Raw genomic sequence first — 27,661 nt, forward strand, 5'->3', positions numbered from 1 at the left:
AATTAGCAAAGGATAAATAAGAACAATCCCTTGTGTCTATGCCCTGGTTGTTTCTGGAGCCGGTGTTCCCGCTGTCAACACTCATCTTCCTGGTCATCACATTTACTTTCTTATCTAGCCCTGAATGATGTGTCTACCCATTTGTCAGAATAAAAATGTGGCTTGGAGTGCAAAAGAGGGAAAAATAAAATGACAGTCCCAAACCAACCAAACAAACAAAAAACAAGGAATGCGTAAGAGACTGAATTTAGGCATATCCCTTTGGTGGAAAATCATGTGAGATTCACATGATGGATTAATTTAAATCAAATAGTCTGCCTAGCATTTAGCCAGTATTAAGTCAGGATTTCTTGTATTTGCCTTATATTTGCATTGCAAGTGGCAATTTGTTAAAAAAGAAAAAATAAAACAACGATTACAATTTGAAAAAGGACAAATCAGTTTCTAGTAAAGCTGTAGCCATGATTACCCATCCTCTCCCTCTTCAAATACAACCTTAACCATAGCCCTACAGATGGCCAGATGTGATCCTGTTGGCTAAAATGAGATCTTTGTATATTAACCTATGTTGAGCTCTGTGGTAATTTAGGCTGTATATTTTTATTGCAGTAGGGAGTTTGGCAATGGAGAAAGGCTCACTGGAAAGACTCCCTTGTTCAGAGAGAAGTTAAGCCACCCTCCTGGCTCCCTGGGCTGGAGCACAGGGGCCTGACGGGACTCACTAGGCCAAGAACCCCATAATTTGGGATCAGACCACCTGCATTTGAACCCAGGCTCTGATGCTCACCCAGTCTTTGACCTCAATACGTCTCTCTATTCTGTTTTATTAAGCTACTTTTTAGTATTATGACAATGATGCTATTATTCCAAAGTATGTTGACAGTTTTTAAAACATTGGAAAAGACCAATAGAATACCCTGAACCCTTCCTTCAAGCATTCAGAAATAGCAACTCTTCATGTTTGAGTGTAAAATCTTCCAGTCTTCTCTTTCTATGCCAGGATATAATTATTTAACTGCATTGTTTTCTCCTTTATTGCTGTTTTCCCCAGAAATATGAGCTTATATTTTTCAGTTAACTTCCTGTTGTGAATATTTTTATTTGTCATAAAATCATGTTTCTGTGAACCCTGGGAGATTCAGTAATAGTTGCAAATATGTGAAGTGATAGGCAAAAAACAATGAACACCTACTATCCATATTTCTGAGAATAAAATAACAAGAGCTGAGTTAAAACATAGTAGAAAAGGTGACCACAAGATTTTGGTAAATAATTCACTGAGGCGGCTGGGATTATGTTCAACACACAACAAATATCTGGATTAAAATCCTTAAAAGCGAGAGTGTACTAAACAGCTTCTGAGGAACTAGGAGGGTGTGGAATCTTTGGCAGTGTTTGTTAGGACAGATAATTGATTATGACGGAAACCAGTCTGTCTTGGAGATTCGAATACAATTCTGCCTGGAGCAGGAGAGAGAACTAGGTGATCTTTCAAGGCCTCCGCCACATCTGTGATTCTGTGATTTGTCTGAATAATCGATGATGTGAATTGCAGTTACTCCCCTCTCCAGGGCAGACAGTACACATAAAGGCAGTTGTAAAGAAAACGGTGCTGCGGACGCCCCAGTGAGTCATTTAGATGCTGGGCTGTTTCTGCTTGCTCCTCTGTGAGGTCAGTTTCCTGTGCTTAAGCAGCTTTGCTTCAGGTCACATCCTACGGGACACCCACGTCAGCCTACCGCCTACTAATCATACAGCCGTTCTTGTTCCTTTTTTGTCTTTTTCTTAAGCAACAATGGGTCATTTAGCAGGACATTTATTTCAGCCCTAAGTTGTATTATCCCTGGTAATTTGCATATACCATTATTAAAGTATTGCAGTCTTTTGTAATTATTGTCTTAATCTAGTGAAAAATAATATATCTGTATATCTGGAGAGAAGGCTGTTCTCTGGATGCGGCTGAGCACTTGCATGCACTCGATGAACGGGAATAGGACTGCATGAGGCTGACCTGGATTTGATAACCGCACCAGGACAAGGCCGCGTGCTGCCCTGAACAGTGGCCTTTGTGCTAAATACGAATCCTCTCTCTCCCACAGGCACAGCCCGTCACCTGCATCTGGTTTTTGCTCCTCATTTTCTTCAATTTTCACTCTATTTATAGTTGAGAACCTTCCATTTCCCCCTGGTTGAAATACATTAGTTGCTATGGAAACTGCGATCCCCCCGATGTGGATGGAGCCGAATGACACCTACAATTGCAGAGCACGGTTGGCGTCGCCAGGGCTGGGAAATGGGCATCGTGGCTGGAGAGGGCACTGAAGGGCACAGATGAGAATAATGACAGCACACAGCACGACCGTCAGGAACCGACGCAGCACCCCTGGGTCAGAAGTTGTGGAAGAAGCCACGGGTAACCGAAGCCCCCCATGCCCCACACCACACAGAGGGGCGGGTCCCATCAGAGGCCTAACCCCTGGAGGGCTCTCATTTTCAGAACATAAAAAATGGAGCTATAGCTGGTACTTGCAAAAAAAAAAAAAAGATGCATTTTCATTTTGATAAATACTAAAATCATTCTATTTCGAATGACTATTTTTGCACTTCTGTATGGGGTATGATGTCCCTCTTCCCACGTATTTGAGTTCTTCCTGACATAAGAGAGAGTTTAGCACGCAGCCCTGAACTTCCCTCTTGCCTGCTCTTTCTTGGGAAACCGGACTAGTCGGGAGAATGAACGGTCTGTGTGAGAGTGTCACTGAATTCAACGGGAAGCCAGCAGGTCTCCCTCTCCAGCGTGGCCCAGCAGGCCTCTCCCGACCCTTCAGCGCCAGCTCTCCGATTTTCTCCAGGTTAGGTCCTTTCTGGAGCCGGCGTCGACCTTCTTTTTGCGTCCTAACCCAGCTCCTCCATCCCATGGTATCGTTTTCTGGTCTCAGTTCTTCTCCTTCACAGGTGGGTCCCGCAATCTTAACGCGGCCGGACAGCAAAACATGGACAAACCCTATCCAGCTGGCTCCCGCCTGGAAGCTACAGCTACGCCAAGGGAAGCCCTTCTTTTCTTTTCTTTTATTTCATTTTTTATTTTTTATTTTTATTTTTATTATTGAGAAGGAGTCTGGCTCTGTCGCCCAGGCTGGAGTGCAGTGGCGCGATCTTGGCTCGCTGCAAGCTCCCGGGTTCACGCCATTCTCCTGCCTCAGCCTCCCGAGTAGCTGGGACTACAGGGGCCGCCACCCCGCCCGGCTAAGGGAAGCCCTTCTTAGAGGACCTCAATCCCATACATTCCTTCTCCCTGGAGACGTCAATTCCACGTTCCAGAGTAGATAATCGCCATGCACCATTTGTTCCTATAAATTTGGCAATGCACAATCAACGCTCTCACTCACTGGTTTTCTCTTTCCTGTAACGTTGGTTTTATAGACTATTTTTAGTCCTATTTCATATACACCTTGTCCCTCGGTGTTTAGCACCGCTTCATGAAACCCTCCTACCCTTGACTCCTCCCTTGTCCTGTCTCAGATCTTGAGTCTGCAATCTTCCTTCAGGAAGGCAGGCAAAGATGTGTGTTTTTAAATTCTTAATATGTCTCTACGTCCAAAAGAGACATTCGTTTCTGTTGATTAATTGGAGAGAGTTTCTTCTGGAATATCGGAAGCGCAGCACCCACCAGCTGTGCTGCTTAAGGTGAAGGGAAGCAGTAGAGGGGGCTGTGGGGAGACCCGGAACTTTACTCAGCACTTTCTCCGTGCAGAGAAGCATACAGTGCAGTGCGCTCTACACACAATGACCCATTTAGTGTTTGCAGCCGGGCTTTAAGAGAGGGGACTATTTTTGTTCCTATTCATAAATGAGGAAAAAGTCCTGAGGGTTTTCCAGGAGCCAAGGGGAAGCTCCCCCTCTGAGCGCTAAAGGTTCACTGAAAATGAACTAGCAATAGGCAGATTAACAGGAGGAAGAGCATACAAGTTTACTTAATGTGCCTAAGCACAGACGAATCCCAGGAGAATGATTACCCAATAATCCAGCCAGGTCCACACACTTCTATACTCTTGGGATACAGTACAGGGGAAGAGGAGATGGGGAAACTGTGATAATTTTTGAGGGGTCGTGAGCAGTTTTTAGAAGGAATGGCTGGACACAGTGCTCAGACACTGGATGATTCTCTTTGGAGACTGAATGGGACCACACGATGAACAATGGTTTGGAAGGAAGTTGAGCTGAGCTCTAGGTGTGGTGTTTAATTTTCAGTCTCTTCCTCTGTCACATGAGAGTTAATCTTCTCTGGTTAATTAAATTTCTGGGAAAGGACTGAAGGCAATTGTGTTCCCCTTTGGGGGTCTGGTATGTAGGTAGATAAGGAAGCTTCAGAGAACGGCCTCGTCCTGTGCATAGAGAGACAGAGGCCTGAGAGGCAGGAGCTGGTGGGAGGGCAGAGAGACCCACATCAAAGCACCCGGTTTGGGCTTCGTTCTCGTTCTCTGAGCACCAGGTTTGGGCTTTGTTCTCTGAGCCCCAGCCATTGTTTAACTGCTGCAAGGTGGGTGGCTGGGTCCATCTGTCTGACTCCCACACTCATCTCTCCATGCCTGCCTGGTGTTCAGCTTCTTCCCGGAAGCTGCAGAGTCAGGTGGCTTCATCCACTTCTCTGTAGACACAAGAGGCTCCGGCTCCACACCTTTTCAGCGTCTCCCTCCTTCCCTAATAGGTCTTAGTCTGTTTTAATTTTGGCCTCTGTTTATTTGCTGAAATCTGGAAGTTAATTCCTAAGTTGACAGTGAGAAAACTCTGGTAAAAAGCAGCCCCAGGCAGCATCATTTCATTCTTGGCCATGGTTTCCTCTCTTTTTTTTTTTTTTTTTTTTTTAAGACGGAGTTTCATTTTGTTCTGACTAGGAGAAATTCTTCTGCCTTGGGATGCTGTTGATCTATGGCCTTTCCCCCAGCCCCGTGCTCTCTGAAACATGTGCTGTGTCAACTCAGGGTTAAATGGATTAAGGGCGGTGCAAGATGTGCTTTGTTAAACAGATGCTTGAAGGCAGCATGCTCTTTAAGAGTCATCACCACTCCCTAATCTCAAGTACCCAGGGGCACAAACACTGCAGAAGGCCGCAGGGACCTCTGCCTAGGAAAACCAGAGACCTTTGTTCATGTGTTTATCTCCTGACTTTCTCTCCACTATTATCCTATGACCCTGCCATATCCCCCTCTCCGAGAAACACCCAAGAATGATCAATAAATACTTCATAAATAAAATAAAAAAAAAGAAGAAACTCCTTATTTGTTTACATTTTATTATGAGATTGCAACAATTCAGTCACATCTTCAGGTTCCACTTCTAATTCTAGTTCTCTCACTGTTTCCACTACATCTGCAGTGACTTACTCCACTGAAGTCTTGAACCCCTCAACATCATGCATGAGGCTTGGAATCTACTTCTTCCAAACTCTTGTTAATGTTGATATTTTCACCTCCTCCCATGAATCACAAATGTTGTTAATGGCATCTAGAATGGTGAATCCTTTCTTGAAGGTTTTCAGTTTACTTTGCCCAGATCCACCAGAAGCATCACTGTGGCAGCTATAGCCTTATGAAATGTATTTCTTAAATAATAACTTGAAAGTCAAAATCACTCTTTGATCCATGGGCTGCAGAAGGGATGTTGTGTAGGCAGGTATGAGAATAACATTAATCTCCTTGTACATCTCCATCAGAGCTCTTGGGTGACTAGGTGCATTGCTGATGAGCAGTAATATTTTGAAAGGAATCTTTTTTTCTGAGCAATAGGTCTCAACAATGGGATTCAAATATTCAGTAAATCATGCTGTAATGAGATATGCTGCCATACTGGCTTTGTTGTTCCATTTACAGAGCACAGGCAGAGTAGATAGAGCATACAAGGGCCTTAGGATTTTTGGAATGGTAAATGAGCATTGACTTCAATTTGAAGTCACCAGTTGCATTAGCCTCTAACAAGAGAGTCATCCTGTCCTTTGAAGCTTTGAAGTCAGGCATTAACTTCTCTGGCTGTGAAAGTCTTAGATGGCATATTATTTTAATAGAAGGCTGTTTTTTCTACATTGAAAAAATCTTTAGTGTAGCTACCTTCATCAGTTATTTTAGCTAGATCTTCTGGATAGCTTACTACAGCTTCTACATGAGCACTTGCTGCTTCATCTAGCACAATATGTTAGGGATATGGTTTCTTAACTTAAGCCTCATGATCCAGCCTCTGTTAGCTTCAAACTTTTCTTGTGTGGCTTCCTCATCTCTCTCAGCCTTCATAGGATTGAAGAGAGTTAGGGCCTTGCTCTGGATTAGGCTTTGGTTCAAGGGAATGTTATGGCTGGTTTGATCTTCTATCCAGAGCAAACTTTCTTCGTATCAGTAATAAGGCTGTTTTGCTTTCTTATCATTCATGTGTTCACTGAAGTGGTACTTTTAATTGCCGTCATGAACTTTTTCTTTGCATTCACATCTTGGCTGACTTCTTGGCATAAGAGGCCTAGCTTTTGACCTATCTTGGCTTTCGACATGCCTTCCTCACTAAGCTTAATTATTTCTAGCCATTGATTTACAGTTAGAGACATGTGACTCTTTTACTTGAACACTTAGAGGCCATTGTAGGATATTAATTGGCCTAATTTCAATATTGTTCTGTCGCAGGAAATCATAGGGAGGCCCAAGAAGAGGGAGAGAGACAGTTGAATGCCCCAGTCAGTGGAACAGTCAGAACATGTACATTAATGGATTCAATTTGCCATTTTATATGGGCGTGGTTGGTGGTACCCCAAAATAATTACAATAGTAATGTCAAAGATCACTGATCGCAGATTGCCATAACATATAATAAAATAATGAAAATGTTTGAGATATTGTGAGAATTACCAACATGTGACACAGAGATACAAAGTGAACACATGCTATTAGAAAAATGGTATTAACAAGACTTGCTTCACACAGTGTTGCCACAGACCTTCAATTTGTAAAAAAAATGTAGTATCTGTGAAGCACAATAAAATGAAGTATGCCTGTAAAAAAAAAAAAAAAAAAAAAGATGGAGTTTCACTCTGTTGCTTAGGCTGGCATGCAGTGGCACGATCTCAGCTCACTGTAACCTCCGCCTCCTGAGTTCAAGTGATTCTGGTGCCTCAGCTTCCCAAGTAGCTGGCATTACAGGTGTGAGCTACCACATCTGGCTAATTTTTGTAATTTTAGTAGAGATGGGGTTTCACCATGTTGGCCAGGCTAGTCTTGAACTCCTGACCTCAAGTGATCCACCCACCTCGGCCTCCCAAAGTGCTGGGATTACAGGTGTGAGCCACTGTGCCCAGCCTCCCCTCTCTCTTCTAACTTCTTGCTTTGTAGAGCTCTTGTCAAGATAACAGGGTACTCTTTCAACATATATAAGAAAGAATGTTATCTATATCTAATAAGTGAGAAAAATTCAGCCACAAAACCCGTACGTTAATGACTTGGCCGTCCTGAATGAGGTGTTCAGCCATGTGGTTATCGTTTTGGGTAGTGCCTGTCATTGGAGCAACTACATTACTAGCGGACAGTCCTGGAGATAAAAATAAAAAATACAAACCCTTACTTTGGTCAGTAGGGAAATGGCACATGGTGTGTCTGTCAGTCTGTATGAGAAGGCCTTCAGAGCAGACCTGAGATTCTGTCACTGAAGTGGGTGTGTACTGTGTCTTGGTACAAACACCGGCTCCAGTGGAGACGTAATGTGCGGCAATGTGGTTAAGAACAAGACTTATTATACAAATTAATTATGTAAGGAAGAGGGTAGACCTACATTGCTCTCTGGATAAAGGATAGACTTAGGCACTGATCAGAAATGGTCTCTGTTTACCAAAATTCCTTCTTTGCACACAGAGCTGTGTAGTGGAAATGCCCATCCTACACAAATAATGTGTTATAGCAAAATAAGCCAGTTAACTCGTCAGCTCAAATCAACCTAATTTGGGTTAAAAATTCTTCCTTTTCTGTTTTTTTTTTCTTTTCCCCCCTCCCCCTCCTCAATTCTTCCTTTTCTAAAAGGATCTTGTTACTTCATACAAATCAAATTGGCCCCACGTTAGTTTATTTGGCCATCGGAACATGGAGACTTTTGCCAACATAGCTATAGAACCTCTGTTTTTGTTTGATTTTATGACAGGGATGGGGTCTCACTGCGATTACAGGTGTGAGCCGCCATGCCCAACCAAAATCTCTTCATAGATGCAAAGTTTGGGAAGCTGTGCCAGGTCCCAGATTCACCTCCAGTGTGACTCCGGGGTCGGGAGTAGGTCCCTTGAGAGCCCCAGTCACTGGACTTCGCAGGCAGCTAACATGCAGGAAGAGGTTGGAAAGTCAGGGCCACTGATCTGCTTCAGGAAAAAAAAAATCAGAATTCTTAAGCTTACCACCACTTTTTGATAAGCAAAGGCAGAAAATATTAATGAATAATTAAAAAGAATGCTTATCAGAGATCTTCCCAGCTTAGAAAATGGAAAGAATTATGCAGGTAACAAAGCTGCATGTATTTTAACAAAGGCAGTAGAAACACAAGAACAGACGCATGCTAAGTCAGAAGAAGAAGGAAGATTCTAGAATTGTGCAAGACAGGCCTGCACTGCTGGGGACCCAGATTTGAGGAGGGTGGCCCCGGGGGACATACAGTCTTTGCAGATGCCTGAACTGAGGTTGACTCTGCATCTTCCCTAGGGGGGCCATGGTGCCAGTCCTTAATTTGCTCATTGATAAAACATTTTCTAAGGTTTATTCCTATATTATTTTAAAAAGTGACAGGACAGGGAATTGAGGCTAAGACAGTTGCTTCTCAATCAGCTTTTCTCGACAGCCAGCTGAGTGAGATAAAACACAGGGTTTGGACCTAAGATGAACTGGTTCTAAGTCCCCTGAACTATCGCTGAGGGGCTATCAGCTGCTCATGGAGGGAGTCAGTGACTCCCTCTCCTGGCTTTTGTGTCTCACAGGTGTCTATGTGTGTGCTGGGGGCTGTCTCAATAATGTCCACTTCACCGGCATCGTGTAGGGATTAAACCCACTTACAAGGAAGTCCTAGCAGAGTCATCGTTGACAGTAAGTGCTCAATAAACCAGAGCTGTTTTCATTATCATTCTAATTTCCACAGCTCAGGAACATAAAGGAATAACACTGAATTCTAAGGACAAAGGTGTGGAGCCAGAGTAGAAAAATCACTGGGCCATCAAAGAAGCCCTAAATAATCATTGATTTCGAAGGATACTGGAGATAAAATACTCCAGAGTCTCTCAAACTTTTCCACCGCTGAGCAGTAGGCAGCGTGGAGCAGAGCCGGCTTCAGGCAGGGACCTGGCCTTGGTACAGAGTCCTGGGCTTGGAGTAATGTTCCGCTTCCCATATCTCGAGATCCTTAATGCTTTTTGAACAAGGAGTTCCTGTCTTCACTTTGCTTTAAGCCTTCCGGATTATGTGGGCTGTACTTGCAGGGGAGAACATTGTGTTGACTCGGGATGAGATTGTGGCTTCTGGGACTCCCTGGCCCCTGGAATCTGGTTTTGAGAAGCATGGGCTTTAGCTTAGGGTGGCAGAGTTAGCAAATGAAAATACAAACATTGCACAGAACATACTTCTGCTGAAGTCACCATCCACCCTTTATCTGAAATTCAAATTCAGATGGGCATCATGTCTTTTCAGATAAAGAAACTAAGGCACTCAGGTGGCCGACTTGGTCAAAGCCCTGTGACCAGTAAGAGAAGGGACCACATTTGAATCTGGCTGTCCCGCCGAGACACCAGCTTTTTCATCTCAGTGACTGATAAGAGACTTTGTAAAGATGTCGGAGTTGGATAAAAGCTGACCCGGAAGCAGTAGCAGCCCCAGCCAGCTCATAAGTCCTGCAGGCCTCTGCTAGGGCCAACTTAATGATCCCCAATGAGCTAAAGAGACAGGTGACACCTTTCAGTTATAATTGCTCCAGTTGGCTTTGTGAAGATGTCCTTGTGTTTTAGAAGAAAACATATCCATGTTGAGGAAAAGTCATTCTCAGAATGGTTTACTCAAGCAGAGCTTAGGTGGGGATTACTGAATGTAGCAGAAAGTGGAAGTAAATTCCTTTCGAAATACCTCAGGATCAGGAAAATTCAAACAAAGCATTTGGCTTGCCTTTTTGCTTCTGAGGCTGAAAACTGTGTATGTTTAAAATGAAAGGTAACCCATAAATTCCAGAGTCATTTGAACTTAACTCATCAATATGTTAGTTTGTCAGTGGATGTCCAAGTAAATATTTAGAGCAGGAGTGTCCAATCTTCTGGCTTCCCTGGACCACACTGGAAACCGAAGAATTGTCTCGGGCCACACATAAAATATGCAAACATTAATAATAGTTGATAACGCTAAAAAAATTGCGAAGAATCTTATAATATTTTAAGAAAGTGTACCAATTTTTGCTGGTACACTTTCAAAACCGTCCTGGCTTACATGCAGCCCACAGGCTGTGGGTTGGACACGCTTGGCTTAGAGCTTTTTGGCTAAAAACATACACACACATTTTTAAAAAATTGATTTTATGGTACCATTTTAAAAAAATTTCTGAGAGAACTACATACACATCTTTCCTTTGCATCTTTCTGCTGAAGTGTTCAGGTGTGAGCCCACAAAAGTGCTGCTTTGGGGCCCCGGGTCTTCCAGGGTGGCCTTGAAGACAGGACACCTGCCCACATCTCCGGCTGCATAGGAGGCCATGGCATTCCCTAGTCCTCCACCTGGGGCTGCGCTTCCTAAATGTGGCTGTGGTTCTGCTTTCCTTTTGGGTCTTTGCTCATTCCACACTTTTCTGATATACTTTCCAAGTTCAACCAAACTCAGGACTTAACTATCCAACGTATGCAAAAATCCACCTCCTAACTGAGGTTGAGTTGAAATGTGAGTACTTTTGAAACCAGCTGAGCGGCATATTTCTAACAATGACTCTTGTAATTCACTTGATAGTTGAATATTTTTTCTGTAACATTTTTTTTTGGCAGTGGGGGGCGGTGGGGGGGCGGCGGGTGGGGGGTGGTGGCAAGGACAGAGTCTCTGTCACTCAGCATGGAGCCCAGGCTAGAGTGCAGTGGTGCGATCTCAGCTCACTGCAACCTCTGCCTCCTGGGTTCAGGCAATTCTCCTGCCTCAGCCTCCCAAGGAGCTGGGATTACAAGTGCCCGCCACCACACCCAGCTAATTTTTTGTCTTTTTAGTAGAGATGGGGTTTCACCAAGTGTTGGTCAGGCTGGTCTTGAACTCCTGACCTCAGGTGATCCACCCACCTTGGCCTCCCAAAGTGCTGGGATTACAGGCACGAGCCACCTCATCTGACCTTTTTCTGTACACTTTTAAAGATGATCGAAACATTTAAAATAATTGTGTCTAATGGACAGATATAACAATGGGTTTTAATAATGTTTTAGAGAGTTGAATGGTACAAATTTGTACTGAGTGTTCAAATATCTGTAAAAATGTGTAAATATTTAGAAATATTGATGTTTAATATTGAAAGAATATTAATTGTTTAACAGTTTATAAGATGAATGAATTGAGCATTAAAAAATGTATCACCAATAGTGCTGGTCTCTTGGCTGTATCTGATAATTTCAGTTAACAAATAAGGCAAATGCGTACAAAATTGTTGTGGATTTGTCAGAAGATGGAAAGTGGCAGGTAGCTGAGTCTGAGTTGGACCCAGCCTCAGATGCAAGTGTTGCTATGACAGGTTTCTGAAACCATTTACTGTGGAAAGTTGTTGTGTCAGGGAGATTGACAAATGTTCTATAAGATAGAGTGTAGGGGTCAAGTTAGTTTGGAAAATGCTGACTGCTACATCATCTGTTAGGGACACACAAGGCAATTTGGCATATTAAAGATTGTGAGAAGTCCTGTCTGAGCACTGGCCAATAGAAACACAAGGTAAATCACAAGTACCACTAAAATCTACTCATAACGACACTGATAAAAGTAAAAAGGGAATAGATAAATTCAATTTTAATGGTGTATTTAACCCAGTGCATTCAAAATCTTATCACTTTACTATGTAACCAGTAGGAACACATCAATGAGGCATTTTTGACTCCTTTTTTCATGTCAAGACTAAGAAATCCAGTGTCCATTTTTGCATTTAATGAGCATCTTTTTTTAAAACAATTTTTTTTGTAGAGATGAGCTTTCAGTCTGTTGCTTAGGCTGGCCTTGGCCAGCTGAGATTACAGGCATGAGCCACTGACCCCGGCCTTATGAGCATCTTAATTTGGACCCGTATGATTCACAAGACACCCGGGCTCAGTGGCTGTGTGTGGCCGGGGTTACATGTGGGGTGGGACAAGTTTTCTTGAAGAGCTCTGTTCAACACCATTAACCTCCACCATGTCACAGATGCATCTGACTTTAGAAAGCTCCCCCATTCCCAGCACAAACGCATTTTTGATTTGGAACACCTGGTGACACCTCATCTCACCAGACCTGATGATACACGGAACCCATTTTTGGGAAGGTCACTGCGTGTCAGGGATATTTGGGAAGGTCTCTGCGTGTCAGGGATATGTGTGAAGTGGACACTGATCTTCCGGTCTGCCTGCCGCCTTCCTGTGTAGCCCTTTTGCTCTTTAAACAACGGCTACTTTGCCAAGAAACTCGGTGCTGTCCAGCCACCTCCAGGCATCCTGAGGGTCTGGAAATGAGCTCCCTGCTCACCCCAGTTCCTGGCTGTGTGATCACGGTCTACAACAAGATGAATGTCTCGCTGTTCTCATGCTATTTAGTATTTTATTTATTTTTCTCAGATAGGAATGACTAAGCCCATAAGAGGATGTGCTCACCAGGAAGCGAGGAATCCACATGCGGAGCACATTGAGCTGCTGCTTCCCCAGCTGGGATGCTTGGTGCAGGGTCTTGCCGTAGCCAAGGGCTCTGGGCAGAGGAAGGTGGAGAGATGTCACGCTCAGCTCCCTGTGCAGTTCGAGATTCACGAGACACCCGAAACACAACGGTCTCCGGTCTAAATGGAATTAACTCAGTCTCACTCACAAACATCAGGGAGGGACCCACTTCACAAACAAATCCAGACTATCTGAGAACTGGCTGCTGAATGTCCGAAGAAAGCTGCATGTGATGGGCTTCTCTGGAAATCATCTGAGGTTTCCTTTAAAACACGGTCCTTGAGGTCGACTGAACGCAAGGAGGCTGCGCAACCAGCAGATGTGAGGAATGAAGCCGCCGAGGAAACTGATTTCAGTCCTGATGCAGTTTCTAAGACGGTGTGGGGAGGCGGGGAGGGGAATGCTGAATAATAAGATTACTCAGAGCTGCTAACGATCCTGATTCAGTAATTTTCTGCTTAAAAAGGCACCTCGACCTTTTCCAAGCCCAGATGTATGCATCTTAATGGAAGGTCGTTCCCATGCACAGCAAATGCAGCCTAGATTTATAAGAGAAACTGATAGCTTCCTCAGCCTAGTGAGAGGGATGACACTGCTCCTATTTATTGGGTAAATGATCTATTTTATATGGCACTATATGTACATGCACAAATGCATAAATTACGCAAAACAGTCTCGGCACAGTTAATGAACATGCCTGAAGGCTAATAAAAAAGTGCTTAACTAGTTCTTTTATTTTCTCCTTTATGCATAACAGCATTTTACTTAATAGCATAAATCAAACTGAAGGACCATCTGTATTAAAACTTAAATAACTTTTTGGGGCTGTGTGTAGGCATAAAATGAAGTGTCTAGGGTAGAAAGAGCATTCAGATTGCCCTGAGATGAAAGGCTTACCTGCAATCTGTATTTCTTTTTCAGGATTCCTTCTTACTTAAGATGAGTGTAAACATTAAAGAATATTGCAATTATTTAGGGGTTTTGCTTTTTCTTCATGGTCAGTGTCTGTGTGGTTTATCAATGCTGTGAACACACATTCACGCTGAGAGATGATGTGAGCATTAGACACCCAGGGTTGAACTACAGCTGGGTCAGTAACTAGTGGTGCTATCTAGCCAAAGTCTATGAGTGTGTCTCAGCGTCATCTCTACAATGGGGACACCAGCATGGCCACTCTCCATTTGGCAAGAATCCAGTGAGATAGATGCAAACCACAAGCACCAGGCTGACAACTGGTCAACCATGCAAATGCATGCCAGCTGCAAACCATGGTGAGCAGCAATGCAGAATCTGAATTGTATGAGCAAGAAGTTCGAGCGCCTATAGGCTGACTACCATAAGGGCCTCATCGAAAATATTACTCATAACAAATAGCCAGTGAGCAAATGAAAAGACATTCAATATCACTAATCGTTAGAAACTTACACATTGAAACTACTGGGAGATAGATACTACTTCTCACGTATTAGGCTATAGAATTAGGTTGGCTACTATTAAAAAAAAAAAAAAAAAAAACACCACCACCACCAAAACAACAAGTGGTGGTGAGGATTCAGAGAAATTGGAATCATGTTGAGAAATGGGTGCGTTGTTGGGAATGTAAAATGGTGCAGCCTCTGTGTCAAAGGGCAGTTAAAAAACTAAATGTAGAATTACTGGATGATCCAGTCATCCCACTTCTGGGTATGTACCCAACAGCACAGAAAGTAGGGTTAGGAACGGACTTTTGTGCACCTATGTTCATAGCAGCATTATTCACAACAGCCAAAAGCTGGAACCAACTCAAGTTCCCATGGTTGCCAGGGGCTGTGGTGGTGGAAATGGGGAGTTAGCTTTTAATGGGGACAGAGTTTCAATCTGGGATGATGCAAAAGTAATGGAGCCGGATGGTGGTTATGTTTGCAAAACAGTGTGAATACACTTAATGCCACTTAACTGTACATCTAACTGTGGTTAAGACTGTACCTTTTATGTTGTGTGTATTTTGCCACAATTTAACAACAATGTAAAGTATGGTGAGGTTTTTTCGTGTTTCAAAATACTGAGTAGTGGAAAGCTTCTTTTGTGTTTTCTCCTTGGCAGCCTCCTTCTTCATTCACATGTTTATTCATTCATTCTTCTGGTCATAAAGACTGTCCTGAGCTCCTGTCATGCGGCAGATACTACAATAGACGTGAGGTCCAGAAATAAACGCAGTGCAGTCTGATCTTCCCAATCTAGAGTCTAGAAACGAAAATAATCCCAGGAATAGATTAGTGCAGGATCACACGGCCAGTGCAATTCATAGAAGGAGCGTTTGTAAGATACTGAAAAGGTAAAAACAGAGAAACACAGGGATGAGAATAGAAAAAGTGACAGAAGAAAGAGAAATACATTTTATGTAAAATCAATAGGTGACCATAGACATCTCATTTTTTTCCTGTTATAAAAAATAACTGGGTTTATGTTATCACTTCTGCCATTTGATTTAAATTTTCTAATAATAAAGTTTCCCTAGATTGCTAAGGATACTAAAGGTGGTGTAACCTACTCCTTACAGTGTTTTGCACATGGGGAAACTGAGGCCCATAAAGTCAAAAGGCAGAGTAAACGTTCACACAATTAAATTAGTGACAGACATGTGTCTAGGATCCAGGTTTTCAGAAACTGACAATTTCCTTATGTTACAGGGCTTTTTCCAAGCTGGCCAGACACCTGTTCCCAGTGACCCAATACTTATTGATATGTGATCTCATATTTATGGAGCGCTATCAATGAGCTTTTCAAATTATAGTTATGTCATTAAGACCTGCTTTTTATTAGGGGGTTAGGCACATTTTCTTAATTCTGAAAGGGCAAAGGACTTCATTCTGGTTAGGAAAAGACAGGCAAGGTCTGCGCTCCTGACATGAAGTTCAGACCCACTTACTGGAATGTAAATCTGCCCATTCATTCATTATGCATCCATTTAACAAGCAGTCAACACATACGTTGTTGTCTATTAAATGCAGCTGGGATGTAGTAATGAAAGGGATGGGCGTAATTTTGCCCTTAAGAACCTTACAATCTGGTGAAAGTAAATTCTACCTTTCTAATTTGCTCCTTGAACATAGGAGTTGGAAGAGGAAGCAAGCCAGCTGCCATCAGGAAAACAGCAAATGTGCCCAGAGAGAGTTAATCCATTTATAAAAACCAAAATCACACACACACACACACCCAAACCCCAAATACTACTCATAAGGGCTGCCATGACACCTAGGAACAGAAACAGGATTTGGAAAGGGCTTTTAAAGGATTCATTAAGAAAAAAATATATTTAAAAGAAATTTTGTTCAATATTACTAATTTTACTTTATCTTATAACACTTATGGGGAGCACTTGAAAATTGTTGGCTTTAGGGCAAGCACAGTGGCTCCTGTCCTGTCATCTCAGCACGTTGGAAGGCCAATGTAGGAGGATTGCTTGAAGTTAGGAGTTCAAGACTAGCCTAGACAATATAGCAAGACCTCGTCTCTACAAAAAAATAAAAATAAAAAATTAGCCAGGCATGGTGGTGCACACCTGTAATCCCAGCTACTAGGAGGCAGAGGTGGGAACATTTCTTAAGACCGGGAATTTCAGGCGGCAGTGAGCTGTGATCACACCATCGCCCTCCAGCGTGAGTGATGGAGTGAGACTCTGTCCCTAAACATATAAAAAGTATGGCTTTATTTAGCCTTTAACTTTTTATATAAAAAGTAATATTTTATTATAATATTTTGAGAAATAATAAGGTAGAATGTATTGTATTGACACAATGGCAATTTCCAGGCCTTAAGTAATTTTGGTTAATAAGTAATTTCTGGGCTGGGCGCAGTGGCTCACGCCTGTAATCCCAGCACTTTGGGAGGCCGAGGCAGGCGGATCACGAGGTCAGGAGATCGAGACCATCCTGGCTAACAGGGTCATACCCTGTCTCTACTAAAAATATAAAAAATTAGCTGGGCGTGGTGGCGGGTGCCTGTAGTCCCAGCTACTCGGGAGGCTGAGGCAGGAGAATGGTGTGAACCTGGGAGGCGGAGCTTGCAGTGAGCCGAGATCGCACCACTGCACTCTGGCCTGGGTGACAGAGCGAGACTCCGTCTCAAAAACAAAAAAAAAAAAAAAAAGGAATTTCTGGGTCTTGCTGATCCTCAACACCCCCTGGAAGAGCTTTCTGTTTTGTTTTGTGTTTTTCGCTGACGGATCCTGCTCCTCACGCCCTGGATCCTCTGAAGAAGAATTGTGGGGCTGGAGCAAACAATGGTCACAGAGGAGGTGGAAACAGAAACCGAGGAGGAAAAAATGAAAGAGAAGGAAACTCAGTAAGGGAGTCCGCTGAAAATCGTTTCAGAAGCTATTGGTTTGGATCACAAGGCCATCAGCACATGTGGCTGTTACCCGGGTGTTAGCTGCGGACAGTATGGGAGGAGAGACCCTCTTCAATGCCAGTGCACTGACTCCGGGAGGCAGAGGACCCGGGAGGCAGAGGACCCGGGAGGCAGAGGACCTCGGGAGGCAGAGGACCCCGGGAGGCAGAGGACCCGGGAGGCAGAGGACCCCGGGAGGCAGAGGACCTCGGGAGGCAGAGGACCTCGGGAGGCAGAGGACCCGGGAGGCAGAGGACCCCGGGAGGCAGAGGACCCGGGAGGCAGAGGACCTCGGGAGGCAGAGGACCCGGGAGGCAGAGAACCTCGGGAGGCAGAGGACCCGGGAGGCAGAGGACCCGGGAGGCAGAGGACCCGGGAGGCAGAGGACCCTGGCTGCAGGCAGGAAACTTTCATGCTGGCATTTTGACTCATGTTTTAGTAAATTGCAACTTTCTTCCATTTACCTTGGTGTTAGGGTAATGCCAGTAGTGGGGAGAGACCAGCATAAATTATACAAAGCTAGGATTTCTCGGGATTTTAAAAAGAGCTAGATTGAAAGAAAATAGCTACTTTGGGCAACTTCTTCCCCCAAATCCAATCTTCACATATAAGGAACACCATCATTTTACCATGTTACATTTTTAAACTTTTAACATTGGCTGTTGTGTTATTCTTGTTGGAAGTCTTAAGAAAATAAAGTGAAGCATAAATAAGGCTACAGATATGGACAGAGAGACCCTCTTCTTGACCAAACCCAAGGCAGTCTCTGCACTTTCTTTTGGACTGGGCCCCGACCTTGGGCTCTGTCCTTGACTGGCTTAGTGCAGTTTTAGCAAGAATCCCGCTGGGTCAGTTTAGCAGAAATTCTCGACTCTTGATAGCTGATCAGATTTCTCATCACTCATCCTGGATATTTTACCACCCTGGGCTGCTTGCCGCGTGAATCCTGCTGAGACGGTCTAGCAAGAATCCCCCTCCCCATGATGTACACTGACCCCACCCTGCTCTGTGGCTGTAAATGTCCACGTGTCCTTGTTTCACCTGTTGTTGATCCCCAGCTCTCTCTCCCTACTGCAAAACCCCACTGGGAAGTCCGTTCTCAAAATGCCTTCCTTCCTGTCTTTAACAAGGGTCAGAATAGTTTTTTCTTTGATATTACTCAAGTACCATTTCACACCTGGTCAAGAATCAAAAGAGTTCCTAATATATGACCTAGCAACTTTTAACTTTCTATAGGTTCTCTTTTCTGTTTGGAGCCTGCAAGATTAAACATTCATTGTGCTATTATGTGGATGGGAGCTGCAGGGAAATAGAAAGATGATGAGTTTCATTTGGGGCAAATTGAATTTGAGTTTACAGCAGCATAGCATCCGGGAATATTCAGCAGGCATTTGAAAATTGGCGTCTAATCCAAATGAGAGATTAGTGCTAGAGGTAAAGATTGGCAACCTGTCTTCCCAGGGACAAGAACTGAAGCTCCAGCCATGATCCAGTGTGCCTGTGGGGAGGGTGGTGTCCATGTCTCCAGAGACTGCAGGACATCCCGGGGTGGATGAAATCGCAGCCAGGGAGAACGCACACCCTGAGGAGTGTGAAGCTCACAGGAAGAGGGTGTTAGGAAGGACGGTGGGAACTGGGCTTGTGTTAGGTGTTTTGGGGGTGATTGAAGAAAGTGGGGACTCTGTGGACTGGGTGCTGTCAGGAAGCTGGGCTCATTCCCGGATGGGGGATCTTCATCTGTCTTATCTCAAAGTCGAGCAGACTATAGCAGGACCAGGCTATAATTGGTAAAGAAATAGCAGTCGCTCCCTCTCATTAGCCAGGATAATGGGATGGTGGGTCATTTTCATGGGTCATACAATGTGCATATTTTGTTTGTGTTTAGAAATCATTACAGAAAGGTCTTGTCTTTTTCTTGATCTATCCTGGTCTCAGAGTGGTCTTGCCTGAGGTTGATGTTATATGAAACTCTTTGTATCCATGGGGACAGCATCAGGGCTCACCTGATGGTCCAGCCTAGGTCCTGGAGGTCACGACTGCTTCTCTCTCTCTGGAAGAAGGAGAGAGCATCTTGAGCGCTGCACCCTACCTTATGACCCAGCTGTTCAGAGAATGGCAAAAAAAAAGCGAAAGTAGGAGGAAAACCAGAGAATGCAACATCGACTCTTCTCACTTTGCATTTAAAAAAAATGCACACGGCCAGGCGCAGTGGCTCACACCTGTAATTCCAGCACTTTGGGAGGCTGAGGTGGGCAGATCACTTGAGGTCAGGAGTTTGAGACAAGTCTGGCCAACATGGTGAAACCCATCTCTACTAAAAATACAAAAAAATTAGCCAGGTGTGGTGGCAGGCGCTTGTAATTCCAGCTACCCAGGAGGCTGAGGCAGGAGAATCACTTGTACCTGGGAGGCGGAGGTTGCAGTGAGCTGAGATTGCACCACTGCACTCCAGCCTGGGCAAGAAGAGTGAAACTCTGTCCCAAAAAATAAAAAAAGAAAAAATGCATGCACCTATGTAGAGAAACCACAAATAAGACATCATAGCACAGTGGAGTTATCTGGAATCTCCATCTAGCAAAACACATGACATCCCTGACTTGCAGCTCATGCAGAAAACTCTGCTAAATTCATTTAACTTAATTCACTGGAGGAGGTTTGCAGTCAAGCGGGGTATCCCTAAGGAATTCTCTAGTTCGTTAATGATTTGATCTTTTACCAAAATTCTCGGGTTTTTTTTTAAAGAAGTTGCAAAATGTCATAAAACCATCATGCCTGTCTTTTGATGTCATTTCAATTTGTCTATAAGTGACAGATGTCTCTTGATCCATTCTGACCCAGTGGGTTCTTGTTAAAATTAGATTTTACCATTCTTGCCCCTTGCTTGGACTCACAAGGGACTCTGTGAATGCTGCTGGATAAATGTGCCTCCATGCTTTCTAGAACTCTCTCCAGGCTTGGGCTTCTTGGCCCAGATTTTTAAAGTTCCTGCAAGCACCATGGTTACTGTTCCTTTCTTCCAAAGCCGATTCCACACATTAGCATGGGGTGGGAAGCCGGCTCCCAAGCGCACAGTGCACGCGGTTTCCTCTTTTGAATGCAAGCTGCTTTTCATCTTGACCACATTCTCCCACTGTACGGCCCGTTCAACTCCACGGCCCCGTCTTGGCACCACAGGGATGCCAATGTGAGTCTCGTGGCCCACTCTCGTCGGGCGCAGTGCCCTGGGATGCTCCCTGTCACCGTGCGCAGCGGGACATGTGAGAAACCCCAACTCTGCGTCCTCCTTCCTTCTCCTGGGAATCTCCAGGACCCGCTGGGACAACACAGCGAGATGAAAGTTCGGAGAGGGCGACCTGGCACACAGCAACCCACCACCTTCTTGGCTGTGTCCCATTTGCCTTTCCAGGCCATTTTTTTCCCCTGGGAAAAGCCCTGAGGAGGAATGTGCAATGTGTGGGTGTTTTCAGATCAGGACTTTAAACCCATGTCTTTGATGGCTCCATTAGTTATGCTCATGTTGATCCCTCATTTGAAGTGTGAAGGCTGCCCTGCACTGTAAGCACGGGACTGCCACAATGCAGCTATTGTCGCCAGCGTTCTCTAGACCAAAGGGGCCTCGAGCCGCTGGTAGAATGCCAGCAATGACACTGGAAAGTACCTCCTCTCATCTGGGCACCTAAGAGACAGGAGGGATAAAGTTGCAAGCAGCTAGGAGCCATCCTCCATCGGTATGACGACTTATTTGCAGATGAGGAATCAAATCTGAGCAGCTTTGGTGCCCAGATCACTGCTGCCATTTAAACAAGGTGCTTTCATGCAGCTCTTGTTGCTCTGAGCCCCTGAGCGCTGTGCATTTTCCCTCCTCACTAACCCAGACGCAGCCAGTGTGGCATGTGCGCCTGCTTTCTGCCTGGACCGAATCGCCTTATTTGTCAACAGCTGACACTGTTCATATAGGATTTACACATATCACTGGAAATGTCTGCATACTGCTTAAGTGCATGCCAATTGGTTAAGCATGACATTGTGGCAATCTGTTTTAGAACTTTTGTTTGTGCTCTTCTAGAGCAAATTGGCCCTTAAGTGAAAACATGCGGACAGGAGAGATCCCAGGTGCTTCAAATTAGCAGAGATTTGGCTAATTCCATGGATTTTGGTATATTCGACATAAGCAAAGTTCATTAAATCTGGGGCCAACTTTGTACCTGATGTTAGCCGACTAATCCGTCTTAAGAATTCCCCAAGCCCACAACAAAATATTCATTGATAATCTTCAGATGTGTCTGCAACCCTTCCCTTCCCCTAGACGGTTCTGACTTTTACTGCTTCTTAAAGTTGCATGATTGTTTGTGGGCTTGTAAGTTTACCTGTCTCCGTGGTTAGTATAGTGCTGAATACCCCCGCCTGTCTAAGTTTACCTGTCTTCGAATCTTTCCATTGGGAGGTTCAAATGTGAATTCAGCAATGGGGGAAAAAAAACCTGTCCATTTTATATATTGAGAACATACATCTATGTTCCTGTGAATGAATATTAACAAAGATACACGATCCTGACTAATGTAGCTGGATGCTCATTTTGTGACATAACACGTTCCTGGAAGTATATGAATGGAGGCCTGCTATGGATGTTCAACCTCATTAAGTGGGAACCTTGCAATTCACAGGCAACAGTGGCAATCATCAGACAAACGAAGCTGTAAGACAAAAACTAGCAGAGTCGGAGCCACAGCAGCACGTGCATCAGTGACTCAAAGCTCCCCCTGCATTTCACTCCATAACTGAGTTTACCTTTTCATTATATTGTACTCCCAGTGATATACTCCTTCTGTGGTACCGCTGCTTGAGAGTCCCAGTTGATGCCTTTGCTAAAGGAGATTGCTTGCTATTTAAAGTGGGAGAACCCAGCTTCATATGATATTGGAAGTCTACTCTTAATAGTTGAACCCAGTGAAATATAAAATCATCCACATTAAGATTTCAGAACACAGAAAAATGCTTCTTAAATTAGAAATATATTCTATAAATGTAGTATTATACTCTTTGCTTTCCATTTTGCTGGTAGGTTCTGCTTTAGTAATACAAATTTTAAAATAGGATTTAGGTAAAGAATCTAAATAAATATAATTATGCACTGCCTGTAACAGTTTTTTTTCTCTTAAGCAATGGAAGGGAATTGCTTTGTCAAGACAGTGCCAGGCAAGAAAATTGTCACAGAAAACCAAAGCAAAAAATAATCTAAGTAAAAAAAATTTATAAATATATTCTTTATAGCTATGGTAAAAGAATCACACTGTTACTTTATGAAAATTCTTTAGAACAAGTTTCATGGAAATTTAATTTCTAAATTATGGAAACAACTGTAGTACATTAACTGAACAATAATAGAATTTCATATCACCACCCACAAGGATTCTGGATTACTAGAATAAATTAGTGGGTTTTTTTAATCAGAAAGAAAATGTTATGATTATTTTAAAAATATCTATGTCATACTGTAAGGAACGGCATTTTAAACCTTATGTCTTGTAACTTTATTTCTCTTAGGGCTGAAGCTCAGAATTTTCATTATAAGTCAACTGTCTGGAAGAAAAACTGTCTGGAAGGAATGCGGTGCTCCTTGAATTCCATAACTCTTACCTGCTTTTATTATCTTCAATGATCTGAGAAAAAAAAATCCACAAAATCTTCCCTTCTGCCAACCTTCATTGGTCATAACTGTTTTTTGTTCCGGATCCACACTCTGGGCCATGCATGGTGGCTCACACCTGCAATCCCAGCACTTTGGGAGGCTGAGGCGGGCGGATCGCCTGAGCTCAGTAGTTTAAGACCAGCCTGGCCAACATGGCAAAACCCTGTCTTTACTAAAAATACAGAAAACTTAGCCGGGCACAGTGGTGTGAGCCTGTAGTCCCAGCTACTGCGGAGGCTGAGGCAGGTGGAGGCTTCAGTGAGCCGAGATCACGCCACAGCTCTCCAGCCTGGATGACAGAGAGAGACTGTCTCAAAAAAAAAAAAAAAAAACCACACTGATCCCTCCTCATACTAGCATGCCCTGGTACTTCGGAATAACAAAGAAGAAGAAAGAAAAAAAAGGAAGCATGTGGCTGGTAGTGACTTTAGAGATCATTGATTCCAACACTCTCAACAGGCTCCAAAAGAAATTGCAACTGTGAAGCAAGGGGGCTTTGCCCAGGCGATGGGGAGAGAGGTGTGCGGGGTGCATAGTTTCGGAGAGCTGGAGCTGCCAAGCCCCTTGGACTGGAGCTGTATCTCCAGCGGGTGAGCCCAGCACTGAAGTTCATTTGCCCTTCTGCTCCCCACCTACCTAATGCATGGGATGGGACCCACTCCTACCAGAGGAGGCCAGACAGGCTAAGGTGCCTCCTGGTGGCTGTGTGGCTCTCAAAGGAGGGGAAGAGATGGGGATAAGAACGCTTTCTCTTAGTTCTGTGCTGGCTTGGGAAAGGAAGGATGAAGATAGAACCACTAAATGACAGAGGTTTTCTTCTCTTTGCCTGTTTGATCCCTCAAACCAGTCCCCACGCTGAACCCACATGCTGAGCTCAGGAGTGTGCAAGGGTCTGAGGGGCAGCAGGGATATCCCTTGCGAAGCCGTGTGCTTCCCTTTTGCCCTTTTCCTTGCAGCGCTCTGGAAGGAGGCGTAGAAACAAGAACTGAGATGCAGCCATTGAATTCTCTGGTGCCAAGTCTCAACTCCCAGTGCAGAGAGTGAGATGACCAAGCCATGGCCTGAGTGACCACCTTGAGAGTCCACACCTCAGCTTAGGGTTTCTCTTGTTAAAATGCAGCATGTCCACCTCTTTCCAAGTTCTCAATCTAGTCCCGGTTCTTCCTACACAAATTCATTTTGGGCACCTTGCCAACGGGGGCCCCTCCTCCTGTATTCCTGCTTTCCTCTTCCTCTCCTCGCAACCCGCGAGCTGCTGCTGGTGCATTTGATCAGCCGTTCCGCACCCCCTCCTCCGCCCCCCCACCCCGTGAAGTGAACACTCTTCTCAGTCCTCTTCCCCATTCAGCCTGGGCAATTCATCATGTCTTTTTGACATCTTAGACAACTCCAGTCCAAACACTGTCTCTCATCTCTTCTACACGGTTTGTATTTATGTTATATACAGTTTAGTGCCACATATGAAAAATCTGAAGGAATCAATGACTCTAAAGAAAGACACAAGACAGCAACTTCTCCTCTCTAGTCTCAGCTACTGCTTTGTGAACAGCAGTCAGATGTGGAAGTTGAAAACTTAATTACATTTTTTTCCTGTTTTTTTTGTGCACCTAAAATATTGTAGACCCTTAATAAATATGTCATTAGAGAAAAAAATGAATGAATGGATAAACGAATGAATGCAAGGCCCATGTTGAGGTACTCTCATTAATTAATTAAATTCAGTCTTTGTCTCAAGGAATTTGCAATATAAAAGAGAAGATAAACTCTGCAATTTTCTCTTATATAAAACAGAATGGCCACCCTATCATAAATAATCTGGGAGCTGACAGAAGAGAAAGACTAATTATGTCTGCCTCAGAAAAGGCTTCATAAAGAAGACATAATTTGAGTCACTTTTGAAAGACTAGAATTTAAAAGGTGGAAAGAATCTTGAGGAACATTCCAGAAACTTCTGAGAGGCAATAAATGCTGGACAGGAGCAAAGACATGGAGGGCTGTGAGCGCCTTAAAACCAGAGTCTCTGTCTTGTGTGTTTTCATCTCCTCTTCCTCATCTCAATGCCTGGCTGCAGCAGTAACTGTGAGGATTTGGTGCTATGTGCAGGGGTATATTTTGAAAAGGTGGGAAATTTGGCCATTACAGGATTTTGGCGAGGTAGGAAATAGTTTCAAAAAGCAGGCTGAAGGCAGAAGACCCTGAGGCTCACCTCAGGAACACAAGATGTGATTCCGGGGGTGGGAAGGGCTGAGTTGTTGGTTCTGGTCCTTGTTCTTCTACTCACCAGTTGTGTGACCTTGGAGAAGTTTGGCCACTGCAGCCTTAAGGTTTCTTACCTGTAAAAAATGCATGGAAATGGGTGGATGGGTCTGTCATGCACCTGCGAGGCTCTGCTGGTCACCATCTGCTGCTGGCTGTCTCTTTGAGGTTCAAAACCACCAAGGAGGGGGTGTAGGGTGGGGCATTGCTGTCTCCCCCTGCTTCATGCTCATCCAGCTGTGTGCAGAGCAGCTCCTCCCTGGGCTACTGGAGGCACAGGGCCTAGGCCACAATACTGCCAGGAACCCCTGGAAATCGTTCAACTCTCATTTCTTTTTTTTCTTTGTTTTTGTTTTTGAGATGGAATCTTGCTCTTTCGCCCAGGCTGGAGTGCAGTGGCGTGACCCCTCGGCTCACTGCAACCTCCACCTCCCAGGTTCAAGCAATTCTCCTGCCTCAGCCTCCCTGGTAGCTGGGACTACAGGTGCCCACCACCATGCCCCGCTAATTTTTGTATTTTTAGTAGAGACGGTGTTTCATTATGTTGGCCAGGCTGGTCTCAAACACTTGACCTTGTGATCTGCCCACCTTGGTCTCATTTCTTTGAAAATAAAAAGAGAAAAATGATTATAGTAATAATGAATTCAGCTTGGATCATATTCATGTTTATATCAACTCATTTAAAAATATACCTTTTAGTATTTTTGTAGAGGAACCACCCCACTCTGCCCCAAAGAAAACATGCCTGGAGCCATGGACGTCATGTCGCTGTGCTGATTGCTTGAGCTTCTCTTGTGAACCATGTGCTGGTGGCACGGAGCTGGAAAACACTGATAAGGGGCCTGCCCTCAGGGAACTTCTATCTGAAGGTGTGCAGCTAGGTTGTGCGATTGACCGAGTAGACTCGCAAAACATCGCATACATGCAGTTTTTGTAATGAATAGGGTATACTTCTAGAACACCAGCAAATCATGTTTGCCCCTAAAAGCAAAAGTAGGTTGACATCCAGGTAACCCTGTTGAATCCTCAATCCAGCTGGAAAGGCAAAACTCCAGGCAGCATCGGAAAAGTCACTGAAGCTGTGTGCGTGCGGGTAGGTGAGCCGGCAGCATCAGACTTACAGAGTTTGTTCTTGGGGCAGCTTCGTGGTTAAAATGCATTTTGGAAAAGAAATGTTCAGAGGTTCTAGGGAAGTGGTAGGAACCCAGTGCTACTAACTAGGCATGTAGTCTGATATATCAAGAGCCATTTTTTATGGAGTGACTCCCCTTCAGAGGGCACAAGAAGGAAGTGTTGCTTTTTGCATGAAAGTGTCAGTGCTTGCAACTTATGAAAGACACTGCTAAAAGCAGAGGCTCTATTTTTATTCTCCACAGCCTGGCCACCGTGGTGCCGGGGCTCTGCTGCCAAAGAGGAAACATGCACAAGTCTGGTCAGTAAATATCACCAGCTAGACAGTCCCAGCTGTTGTTCCAGGATGCGTTTTGTCATCTGACAGGTTATCCTTCCCCGGAACCGGGCTCCAGAGGGTTTTCTGGTGTGGTCAGTCAGTCATAACATAAAGTTTACCATTTCAGCCATTCTTAGGTGTGCATTTCAGGGGCATTAAGTACATTCACATTGTCGTGCAACAAAAACACCACCATCCGTCTCTGGAAAGTGTACATCTTTCCCTAATTGAAACTCTGTCCCCATCAAACACTGACTCCCCATTATCCCTTCCTCAATCCCTGGCCACCCCCCTTCCACTTTCTGTCTCCATGAAATGTGATGACTTGAGGGACATCCTAGGAGTGGAATCATACAGTATTTGTCCTTTTGTGTCTGGCTTGTTTCGCTTAGCATGCTATCTGCAAGCTTCATCCACGTTCTGGCGTGTGTCTGAGTTTCCTTTTCAAGCTGAATAATATTCCACTGTAAATGGATACACAATGTTTTCTTATTCGTCTGTTGATGGACACTGGGGAGGTTCCCACATTTTGACTATTGTGAATAATGTTGCTGTAAGCATACGTGTGCAGATATCTGAGTTCCTGCTTTCAATTTTTTGGGGTGTATACCCAGAAGTGGAATTGCTGGATTGTAAGCTAATTCCATGTTTACTTTGTTGAGAAACTGCTATGTTATTTTTACACAGTGGCTGTAGCATATCACATTCCCACCAGCAGTGCACAAGAATTCCAATTTCCCTACATCCTATAAAACTTTACCTTCTGCTTTTTGTCTTTATAGCAGCCATCCTAGTGGCTGTGAAGTGGTATCTCATTGTGGTTTTGATGTGCATTTTCCTAATGACTAGTGGGGCTGAGCACGTTTTCATGCGTCAGGGCTTTTAACTCTGTGTCTGCTTTGGTTTGGATGGCTGTTGCTGCAGCAGGAAGTGTGGTCATAAATAGGAATATTCATGCCAGGAAGCTGAGGGAAACTTGAGGGATCACCTAGACCAG

General features: G+C 44.2%; 1 long non-coding RNA gene across 1 annotated transcript; it reads left to right on the plus strand.

Moving 5' to 3' along the window:
• The first annotated feature begins 1,448 nt into the window (after positions 1-1,448).
• LOC129048146 (uncharacterized) lies at positions 1,449-23,514 on the plus strand. Its single transcript, XR_008510245.1, has 4 exons — positions 1,449-1,672; positions 2,165-2,413; positions 8,987-9,092; positions 22,814-23,514. It is a non-coding gene; the product is annotated as an uncharacterized LOC129048146 (long non-coding RNA).
• Positions 23,515-27,661: the final 4,147 nt, after the last annotated feature.

This window comes from Pongo abelii, chromosome 8 (assembly GCF_028885655.2).
Source record: "Pongo abelii isolate AG06213 chromosome 8, NHGRI_mPonAbe1-v2.0_pri, whole genome shotgun sequence".
In the NCBI taxonomy this organism is placed as follows: domain Eukaryota; kingdom Metazoa; phylum Chordata; class Mammalia; order Primates; family Hominidae; genus Pongo; species Pongo abelii.